The 7,467-nt window shown below is 47.1% G+C and overlaps 1 pseudogene; it reads right to left on the reverse strand.

Moving 5' to 3' along the window:
- Nucleotides 1-1,018: 1,018 nt before the first annotated feature.
- Nucleotides 1,019-3,658, reverse strand: LOC143639913 (olfactory receptor 2W3-like; annotated as a pseudogene).
- Nucleotides 3,659-7,467: the final 3,809 nt, after the last annotated feature.

Genomic DNA, 7,467 nt, shown 5'->3' on the forward strand with positions numbered 1-7,467 from the left:
TGGGTTCCTCTCATCCATACTAATTCCGACCTGCATTTCCATGCAGACAACAGGTGGTTTGCTGGGGTATGGGACAGACCCTGTTCACTTCCTCCAGGCAGGGCTGCACTGTTAGCGTCTGTAAACATGTCTGGATGGCGCCTGGGAAAATGCCAGAGGGAGTGGTTTGTGAAGTAACGCCAGCGAGCCCTAAGTGTGGAGATTCCTGATTGGTTGACTGCTGTATCTAGTTTATGTTAATTAGATAAGCTGTGTGGAATGTATAAATACCGCTCCTGTCCTACAATAAATGGCTCCTACTCTTTCTGTATCAATGTACACAAGTTGTTCGTCAGCCCTCCCCCCACCCCCGCCCCGTTATTTTGCTGCAGCCAGCCGGGCTGCGGCACTGCAGAGACATTACTTTTTGGCAAATGGAGCATGTGTGGTCTGCCCACTGGGCCACATTTATAGTTACTCCTTAACCTTGTGCTCCCACCACATTCATTTATCTGTCTCCTAACAAAGGGCAGAAAAAGACAACATGCTTCCTTGCGAGCCTATGGGAGGGAGACACCCAGCCATGCTGAACTCAGCTTTGACGCCACCCAGGAAGACACAGTGGTTCACACCAAGAGCCCTGAGAGAGCTGGGAGGTTCCAGCTAAAACGCCGAGAGCACCACTGTGAACTCAGCAAGCTACAGAAGCAGAACCCTGGGGGCTGCTGCCAGTGTGGATCTGGCATGAGCCTGCGGGGTCAGGTCTGCACATCCGGGTGTGGAGGACAGGCCTTGTGCTGTTATAAAACCCACAGCGCTGGCCTTAATCAGGCGCCCAGAGGCCAGCCCTGCAAGGGTGCTGAGAGCTGCAGGCAGACACCTCATCTGCCCCACGGCTCAGAGGACAGCAGTGGCCCTTATGGAGCTGACCCCAGAGCTGTGTGCTGGTCACTCCCTGGGCCCTCCCTCCTTGTCCCCTTTTCTGTTCCCCAGCATCAGCCTTCTCACCTCCCTGTTTCTGAGGGTGGAGATGAGGGGTTCAGGAGGGGGTGACGGGGTTGTAGAAGAGCATGAGGATCTTGCCCTGGTCCCGGGAGGAGCGGCTCCTGGCTGCATGTACTTGAAGATGATGTTCCCGAAGAACAGGGAGCCCAGGACGAGGTGTTGAAGACTGTGTCTTCCTGAGGATGACTGCATGCTGAGCACAGCACTGATGATGTGACCACAGGAGACAAAGAGGAAGACCACGGGAAACAGCATGATGCCCACATCCAGGACAAGGACAGTGCCCTCAATAGCCACCATGCTGACACAGGCCACATGGATCAGGATAGGTATCTCACACAGGAAGTGATCCTTCTTCTTGTGCACACAGCAGTGTAACCATAGGGTCACTGACACATGACCAAGAAATTGACTGCACCACAGCCTGGAAATCATGATCACAGTGTAGGGCAGGGGCTTCCAGATAGCCACTAACCTGTCATAGGCCATGACACTCAGCAGCAGTCCCTCCACTCTACCCAGGCCCAGGAACAGGAAGAGCTGGACTGTGCCTCTGCAGAGCTGATGGTCTTGTTGTGGACACGTAGGTTGTGCAGCAGTTGGGGATGGGGCTGGGGGTGAATCTGAGGTCCAGGAAGTACGAAGGGGGTAAGGAGTACACGGGTATGTGGAGGTGGGGTCCAGCTGCGACACCAGGAGGATGGAGTGTGGCCCAGCAGGGTCAGCAGTTGGGCTACCAGGAGGACCACAAAGAGGACCCTCTTCACATTGGGGAAACTGGAGAATCCCAGGAGGATAAAGAGGCCCTGGGAGCTGCCATTGGTCCCATCGATCTCTATGGCACCTGAGGAGAGGTGTCAACAGCAGAAGCGGCAAGGGCTGCTGGAGTGTGGGCTCCTAGCCAGGCTTAAAGCAGCACAGTGAGGACTTGTTTACTGACTCACATAACCTCTATCTGTGCTGTGCAGGCTCTGCTGGGGTTATTATTATTATTCCCAAGTTATAGAAAGGAAACGGAGACACTTGTGTGAAGTGAATGTCCCACGTGGAGGGGCAGAGCTGGTCTGCACCCAGGAAATGTGACTGCCATCTTCACCCTTATCCACCCCTGATTCATTGTTACTGCAGAACAGGAGGACACACACCTGCTGAGAACTATCCTTTGCTTCTTCCAGCTACACAAGTTCCTGAGCTCCTGTCAAAACCTCAGAAGTACAAAGAACACCCCAAACAACCACCTTATAGGATTTAGGAAACACCATGTGCAGCTGATCCTTGAACATCATGGGGTTGAAGTACAAGGGCAAGTCATACAGAAATCTGGTTCAGTATATAAAACAACTTAGAGATTTGCAAGCATTTGATAAACTAAAAGACAAAACATGTAACTAAATATTCAGTCTTTTAAAAAATATTTATTTTTTTTTTAGTTTTTTAGGTGGACACTTGTCTTTATTTCATAGTTGTGCGGTGCTGAGAATCGAACCTAGTGGCTCCTGCAAGTTAGGTGAGCACTCCACCATGGAGCCACAGCCCCATCCTACATATTCAATCTTTATCAAAAATTTAGAATGTCATGAATGCATAAATCTATGCTGTCATTATGATACTTTATCATTTACTACTATAAAATACACACAAATCTCATGTAAAAAGTGAAAATATATCAACATTTCCGGAAACAGAGACCATACAAGGTGCCACTTGCAAAGGAGAGAAATAAAAACCAAAGCAAAACCGCAGCAGCAGCATCCCTGCAGGAGAGGAACTTGGGGAGCCTGGCACTGTGTCATGACCTCAGCCACCCCTGTGGCGGGAAACGTGTCCTTCTCCTCACTTGAGCAATGGGGACAGGATCCCAAGCTCCTGGCCCCTGTGTGGAGGTGACTGCTCAGGCTTCTGACTCCCAATAGGAAACCCAGGCTCCTGGGACCCCCAACAGTCCTGACCCCGGGACCCTCTCCTCACAGTGGAGAGAAATTTACCCAAAGACACCCCAGACAAAAGGTACCCTGCACATCAAACTTCACCTGGAGGATGCAGGGATATGCTCAGAGGAGCATCCTGGGTCCTCAATCCAAGGGAGCCCCTCACCCTCTTCACCCAGCATCCATATTGCTCCCTTGTCAGATGAAATATGAAAAAAAACTCCCATGAAATCAAGCTAAAAAGAACAGAGAAATGAGACAATTTCTATGACAATATATTCACCATTATTTTTGCCAATACATCACAATTTCCAACTCATGATGTAAACCATGGTCATGGAGCTGTGCTCCATTAGGTCATGGCTCAGACTCTGAGTCTGAGGGTGACAATTTCAAATAACACCCACTTAAAGCCTGTGACGTGCCCACCCCAGAGCTTGGATAGGGGGGAAGAAGCAATTTTTGCTTCTGTAGACCATGGGACAGTGGGACCCAGTGAGCACTGCTGGACCAGGACACTGACTGCTTCACGTTGGTTTCACAGCTTTACCCAAGAGAAGCGATTGCATTTGTGCTGACTGCTCAGGAGACAGCCTCCTGGGGTGCTCTGACCACCACACGCTGGGCAGCTGGCCCCGGAGTCCAACCTGAGCTGTGAATTCTGCTGTTGGGAGTCCCTTTAAGTCCTGTGTAGGGGAGTATGGAACAGCTGCTGTGCCCCAGAACACATTGGGCCTCACCCCCATTCAGATAATGAGGTGTGGCTCCAGGAGTAGGCATCACCCAGTGGGGTCGAGTTACACCCACCTGTTCCTTTGGAATTCTACTCTTTGCACTTTTGGGATAGAATGTTCCATGGAACCTCCCCTTGTGTGTCTACTTCCCTTGTTCTGCCCTTGATCCCCACACAGCACATGAGATGGGTGTGGCCTTCCAGAATGTCAATCTACTGGCAGCAGACATCAGGAAGACTCCACCCCCTGAATCTTGACCCTATCCTCATTTGAATGGCTTCTCCTTAATAAAATGGGGCTCCAGACCTGCTCTCTCTCTTTCTTGCCTGCCTTGCCTCCTTTAGGGGAGCTGGGTGAGGAAGCCATCAAAGAACCCAAAGAAAAAGACATTTCTCTGTCTCTGTGTGATAATGTCATGCAGCCCAGTTCACCTGGAGTGACCCTGACTGGTTTAGTCCTATGTCGGGACAAGTGGTGTCCTGTACTTGAACTTCAGTGTAAATTTTAGAAATTTAGTGAGTTTGGAATTTCTCTCCAGAAGTTAAGTGCACTTAGGATTTCAGAGTGTGGTGGGTTGAATTGTAGAAAGTAAGTGAATTAGACCGAAGAAGAAGTTGTGATGTTAGACTCATAAGATCTGGGAATTTTTCGTCTGTAGAAAGATAAACATAAACTATTTTTGCCATTCTAGAAACCATAAGTAAATATAAAGAATTATGAAGGTGATTCATGGGATATGTTGCTAAGTTCGGTGCTCTTCTATGGGAAAATTGCTTTTCTGAAAAGTTTTTATTGTTTTTGTGTATTTTTTTATTTTAAAGTATTAGGTAAAGTGCTAGGATGGCCCTAGGCCGGAGCCTAAGCAACTCCACTTTAAAAACTTCAGTTTAACCTGCAGTTTCACCAGACACATCCACAGATCCCTCCAGTATGGCCTCAAACAAGTTACTTTAGCTCACTCTAATAGAGTGAAGCCTCTGGCTGGCTGTCCTTGCCTGATAAGAGGGAAAGGGAGAAGATCAGGGTGGAGACCACAGGACCACAAGTTTCTGACCTCAGGGTAAATGACATCACTGAGAAATCCAGTGGTGGCTGGTAGGGATCGAAAGGGGAGTCAAAAGGCCCCAAATTTAGTATAAATGATAGAGCTGATGAACAGGGATTCAGCCAGCTGAAACAAGGATGCACTAGAGCTGGAGAGCCTGCTGAGGACCTGACATCCCATCACTTTTCATCATTCCTGATTCTCTGCATGATCCTCACTGCTCTCAAACTCTACCGCCTCATCTGGAACTTGGTGAGAGCCCCAACTCCTCCCTATGACCCCCTCCTCAACCGGTCATCCGTTCCACACTAAGGAAAAAGTCTGCCTTGGTTCCAGACCTGATCACCGAGGTCTGAGTGAGTGTGCATCTGCTGGACTCAAAGCTTAGGACTTAAGACATTTGAGCTTAGCATGCAGAGGGAATGTCTGTCACTAGCCTGTCCTGATTAAGTGTGTTTTGCAGTGCTTAGAATGAATCTAGAACTGTTTTCTGTGGATTGATTATGTCTATTGCAGTGCCCAGCATTAAGGATTGTGTTTTCTTGATTAAGAATCTATAGAGTGAAACTGTATGGAGTAACTTTGTAAGGTTCCGGTGAAGCGTCGGAGGAAGAGACCACCAAGAGACTGACTTTATACAATAAGCAGGAGGGAGTTTATTGAGGATCCAATTCAGCGCGCTGAGGCTCCAGGCAGGCTCGCTCAAGAAGGGAGAGCAGCCCAGAGCCCAGAGCCCAGAGCAGAGGTCAAGCAGAGCTTAAGTACACTTTTTGGGAAGGGTGGGGGCCTTTGCATACATCAGAACAAATCATCATGAGGCACGGGAAAATTGAACAACAAGTCTGAGACATGATTAGTACATTCATTGGCGGGAACAGATGGGGCAGGGGTGATTGGTCACTCCTAAGCGGGGTACACATTCAAACTGATTGGTTTAGGTCCTGCAATGCCTACGTGCTAGGCTTCACAGAGTCCCAAGTTATTAGACAACTAGGGAGTCAATGGGAATATTTACTGGGCAGTTCGGGTATTGTCCTAACAGCTATAGGAATTACAGTTTTTTGGGGTAGCAGAGAAATTTAACAATACTTGGTCTTTTACTTTTTAACCCAAGCCTTGTAGCTTAGAAGCTTTACAATGCCTGGTCTTTTACACTTTAACTCAGGCTTTGCAGCTTAGAAGCAGCTTAGAAATTTTACCCTTACAACTTGAGTGAATAAAGCTTTGGAAAAGGCAGAAGCGCGTGGACATTCTTCTCCCCTCGAGTGCATACATCGCAATTTTGCCCCCTCACAACATAAAGATTTTTTGGAATCTATATTCTAGGGGTCAATGTTTGGAGAGTAAGAGGAAAAAGAAAACATTTTTTATGGTTCGACTTGATACAGGGCATTTTCTGCTGGTAGAGAGGCAAATTGTGTTCTGCTGTTTTTCCAAATGTGCTCAAACAATTTGTACTGAGCCTCATCCCTGCATTTTTGTCCCATTGGGGTTGGAACAGCTTTAATTAACTCAGCTGAAGGACATAGAACCAGCCCCTGCTCCCTAAAAGGTCTTAACTAGAACCACCTAGCTGTGCTTTTGACCCTTAAGCAACCTAGTCTGGGGGCCAAAAGCAGACTGCCTTAGGGTTGGACCGTAATGCTGGCCTCTGCCTTTAAATCACTGTTTTAAAGTGCCCACGCTCTGGAAAGAGAAAATGTAAAAGATGGGAGAACACGAGGGGTGAGGGGAAGACACAGGGAAACAGCCCATTAAGTAGGAGAGAGCTAACCCCTGACCTTGGGACCCAGGCAGCTGCAGCAGCCACAGCCAGTTCTGGGCTGTTCCATCACCATGGTAAACAGGGGAGCCTGGGAGGTGGAACCTGGCTTCCTCATCAGACCTTTCCCATTTTCCAGGGCTTCCAGTTGGTCCTTCCTCTGCCACCCAGGCAGGGCTTCTGGTCCCGCCTCCCAGCCACTAACCTGTGCTTCCTGCTTCACCCAGGTTGGCTACTGGAGCTTCAAGGAGCCTGCATTTTTAAGAATGTGCACCTGAAATACAAGTGATCACTTTCAGGCAAAATCTGACTCCACAGGCTTCCCCGTTACAGCCCTAAGCCTGACTCGCTCTGAAGCTAAATAACTGTGTGTGTGTGTGTGTGTGTGTGTGTGTGTGTGTGTGTCTCAACAGCTTCCTTTACAGTGCTTCTTTTTGCTCTTCATGGTAATATTACTAAACAATATTCCGTTGATGAGAAGTCACAAACATAGGCTTCTTACAATTTTGGAGATCATGGGAATGCGTTTTGCACCACTCAGACATCAAAACCAGCATCTGAGATCTTTTCTCACAATGATTCTGTGATGACCAAGAAATCCTTCTTCTCTTTCCTGACTACGTAATTACAATAAACAAACAAATGTATACACAAGAATTTTTTTAACCACATCACATGACATCACAAATAGAATGAGTGCACTACTAGTCCAAAGTAAAATAAATGGGCCCAAATACTTTTAAGAGCCACATGATTTAATGAGACTCACTTTAAAATTCTGTGGCTATATAACAGTAAATTATATTTTTATTATGAATGCATATCTTTCCAGTTATTTGGATAATCTAGAGTCCTTAATTCATAAAATAATTGACATATATGTCTGATTTTTTAATTAATATGTATCTATTTTCTTCTAATTGTTTTTCAAAAGAAAACACTTTAGTTATATTTCTTATACATGCATCTATCTCATGCTCTGCATTTTATAGTACAGATATTTAAGATGAATGT

The sequence above is a fragment of the Callospermophilus lateralis genome (assembly GCF_048772815.1).
Source record: "Callospermophilus lateralis isolate mCalLat2 chromosome Y unlocalized genomic scaffold, mCalLat2.hap1 SUPER_Y_unloc_1, whole genome shotgun sequence".
Classification (NCBI taxonomy): Eukaryota; Metazoa; Chordata; class Mammalia; order Rodentia; family Sciuridae; genus Callospermophilus; species Callospermophilus lateralis.